The sequence below is a fragment of the Microtus ochrogaster genome, chromosome 18, assembly GCF_000317375.1.
Source record: "Microtus ochrogaster isolate Prairie Vole_2 chromosome 18, MicOch1.0, whole genome shotgun sequence".
Classification (NCBI taxonomy): Eukaryota; Metazoa; Chordata; class Mammalia; order Rodentia; family Cricetidae; genus Microtus; species Microtus ochrogaster.
The window spans coordinates 11,564,134-11,568,161 of record NC_022020.1 but is presented as its reverse complement, the minus strand read 5'-3'; the positions used below and the strand labels follow the sequence as shown (position 1 = coordinate 11,568,161).

Sequence of the window (4,028 nt, the reverse complement as noted above, 5' to 3'; positions counted from 1 at the left end):
TGGAGTGTCCATGTCCTCAGTGGGGACACATGCTGACACTGGAGTGTCCATGTCCTAAGTGGGGACACATGCTGACACTGGAGTGTCCATGTCCTCAGTGGGAACATGCTGACACTGGAGTGTCTATGTCCTCAGTGGGAACATGCTGACACTGGACTCTTTGACTCTGAACTCATACACTTGTTTGCATGTTTTGGTTTCAATTAGCCTAGCAATGGCACAGAAGTTACTCTCAGAAGAACCAATGAGCGCTCTAAACACAGAGGCTCTAGCACTACTCCACAACATATTCTCGGGAGCTTCAGTATCTGGCTTCATCTTTATTGGTGTTTGACATTGGGAATTTGCTTCCGAGGAGCTGCAAGTTCCATCTTTTCTTTCTTCTTCATTTTCTCTCCCCCTTCAATCCCCACTTCTCTGACTCTAGCACACTGATGGTGGAGGTGTGGGATGTGCTGCTACTGTTATTAGGAAGTCTTCCTCTTCTGTGGCCCCTGGGCATTGGGGTGATGGCTTTATTCACTCAGTAGTGAGGGTAGCAGCAACCTCCTTAGCTCCCTTCAGATGCTGGTAACACTGTTCCATGAGGCTTGTTATTCAGAGCTGTTTCTGTGTTCTGCTCTTGTGTGTTGCATGGAAGGGATGTGGGAGGCAGTCATGCTTAAAACATCACCTACAGAAAAGTGTATGAAGTCAACATAAGCTTTGCTCCTTCTGAACACATTTAGCATTTGGTCCATCTATGCTTGGGGTGCATTCAGGAGGCAGAGCACCTGGTAACTGCTGCCTGAAGAGCAATGGATATATATATTTCTTCTGCTTTACCCTCATCTGGAAACATTGAGGAAATAGCTCCAAAAAATTAATCAGCAGAAGATTTCTGAGGTGGGCAATTTTCTCATCTTGACTATCCTCTAGATATTTCTGGGTTTTCTTTCATCAGGATCATCTCCATCATCATCATTGTCATTATTATTAAGCAAGAACATTTACCAACTCCACAAAAATTCACCATTTATAAACCTACATTCTCTGTCTCCATGCACTTTTCCATCCCAGTTTTCACTAGTTCTTTGGTGAAAGTGCCATCCTGATCTAGAACTTCATTCCCCATACAAAGAATGGTATGTGAAATCTTTCACTATAAAATTCTGCTGTCAGGGAGACAAGAATACATCATGGGCCTGATGCGACTGCATTCAGGGTGTTTAGCCAGATGACTTGTGCTGGAAAATCCAGTCCCTGGGTCACTGACAAGAAATCATGATGTGTGCTGGCTGTATCCTTCATTGCTTCCTATCTTGGTTTAGGGCTTCCATTCTTTCCAAAATTTTCTGACAATTGGAAGTAAACAGTCTTTACTTCATTGGCTCTTCTAAACCTCTCCAACTGTCTAGGCTCATATAGTCTGATTTCACACGCTTCCACCAGCAAACTGCTTTCTTCTCAGATTTCTTCCCAGCCTGGCCCATGATGACTCTGTCCCACACAGCAGCCCACACTGTCCCCACTGCCAGGACTCCACTGCCTTCGATGTCCCACTGGGTATTGGACGTAACTCAACCGAATGCCAAACACAGCGACCTGCATAAAATAATTTTTAAAAATAGTTTGCTCATTGCTAACCCAGTCCATTGCTGTAAGAGAGAGAAAAATCAGATCCCCAATAACACATACCCAGCTAACAGACAGTGTAGACATTTTCAGATTGACTGGAAAGACTGACTGTTGAGGCTGGACATTACTCACCTCTGTAATGCTAGCACCTCTATGGAATCAAGCACAGGGGACATACACACATGCAGCAAATTCATAGGCATAAAATTAAATAATTAACTTTCAAAAATTAAAAAAAATTTCCAGTAGTTTTTTTAAATGGGTGTGAATATGTCGTATGGGAGTTAGTTTGTTGTAACTTTGACATTAGCTAGAACTCCCTCCCCTTGCAAGGCCTCAAATAGCCAAGTCTGGCCTCAAACCTTTTGAAGCTTGTGGCAATGATGTATTCTGAGAATACCTCTTATATTTTAAAAGACTGGAACTTTTGCTGAACCTCACAGCCAGAGCTATTAATACACCTAGGATTTTAGACTACTAGCCTACTGTGTACTCAAACTGCTTGTTTAACCTGAGGTTAACAGAACAATATAACAAGCAACATTACTTGCTTTGAATTTCCCACGTAATCAACTTTTACAACCTTGCCTAATTACAGCTACTGCATAGCTGTAATGTTATGTACTCTTCCATACCTGGCCCAGATACTGCACGTGTGTCATTTGCTGAAAGCAGTAAGTACAGAAGTTGAAAGCAACCTAAAATCTAGCATAAACAGATACTGGTTGATCCTCAATGATGTTTATTTCTGAGTCAGTTGGAAATTGTGACTTAATTCCTAGAATAATTATTATATATTTCTGTAAGTTTCCCATTCCATCCCCATGTGATGCTTTTTATGTTGTTCAATAAAGAAAGAGGAAACCCTTTGTTAGGAACAGACGCACACAGGCAGAACAGACAGACACACAGGGACACACACAGAGGCATGCACAGATTCAGACTCATGCAACAGACAGACAGTAGATAAAAGACACAGGGAACAAAGCAGAGAATTCAAATGTGGATGCACTCTTGGTTCAATGACTCCAAGGGGAAGTGCTTTTATTTCTTTCCTTAATTCAACACTTGTTCATTATTGGTAACTCAAAGTTAATTAGTAATCCTTGAAGCAGCTGAAGATGAGCTTGAACTTTTGATTCACCTCTTAAGCATTAAATTACAGGTGTGTCACCACAATTAGATAATTAAAACTTTTTGTTGTTGTTTTTTAATTAATTAGTTAATTAACTTGAGACAAGATTTCATCAAGTAATTCTATGTGGCCTGGAAGTTCATAGGTTGACTAGGTTGGCCTTGAACTCACAGAGATCCAACTACCTCTGCCTCCTGGGACTAAAGAAGTGCACCACTGGGCCAGGCTGGATAGTATTTCAAAGTATTTGAAAATCTCAAAGTGAATTTCCTGTTTTTTATACCCGAATTTGTAAGTAATTATCCACTGTACTTATCTTCCTTCTTCTGTTTTCTCTGTTTTTCTTTTTTTTCTTATTTATTTATTTATTTATTTAGGATTTCCGCCTCCTCCCCGCCACCACCCCCCACCTCCCCCCCCCCGATCATTGACATTTTTGTCTTTACTTTGCCAGGCCAGCACAGAAGAAGGATTTATGCAGGAACATTATTAGAGAAGTAGGCTTGAGTCTTCATGAGTAAACCCCGTTCAGAACCACGGAGAGCAGTCAAAGCCACCCAATTTGAGAATCACAATTTGCAAATATCATGGTTGGCTTTGTTCTATGCCGCACACCGTGGCCCCGTCTGTGCTCTATGCATTAGACCCAGTTCGCCAGCTTCGGGCAAAGGGCTGGAGGTTGAAAATACCGACGCAGAGAAAGACTGACACACAGACCTTTAAACACTGATACCAAAGCCCTCTTTATTAGCACCATGCAGGCTTAAATACACTGCAGTCAATGGCCAACAGGTGAAAATCCCATCCTCTGATCCTCTAAGCTAGGCACAGCTTCTAGTAACTTTAATTAGAAGGTTCTAGGAGGGAAGAGCAGCTGAAGGCCAGGACTCATTAATCCCAACATCCAGCTGAAGGCCAGGATTCATTAATCCCAACAGTTCTAAAGTTTTTAAATTGAATTTGTGTGTGAGTGTGTGTGTGTGTGTGTATGTGGTGTGGTGTGGTGTGGTGTGTGCCACATTACCACATCTGTTCCCATCCTCATGGAAACCAGATAAGGGTACTAGATTCCCTGGAGCTGGAATTATAGGTGAGCTACCAAATGTGAGTACTGGAAACTGAACTGTAGACCCCTTGCAAGAGCAGCAAGCATTCCTAACCACTGACCCAGCCCTGGCCTTGTTACGAATTAGGTTTGGAGCAGTATCTGATGTGTGCGAAGTTTCTGGAAATATCTGTCTGTGCCTCACTCTCTGGCTTTTTTTTTTTTTTTTTT

At 42.1% G+C, this 4,028-nt stretch overlaps 1 pseudogene; it reads right to left on the bottom strand.

Moving 5' to 3' along the window:
* LOC101981199 overlaps positions 1 to 1,472 on the bottom strand; it is a 5,451-nt pseudogene extending 3,979 nt beyond the window's left edge.
* Positions 1,473 to 4,028: the final 2,556 nt, after the last annotated feature.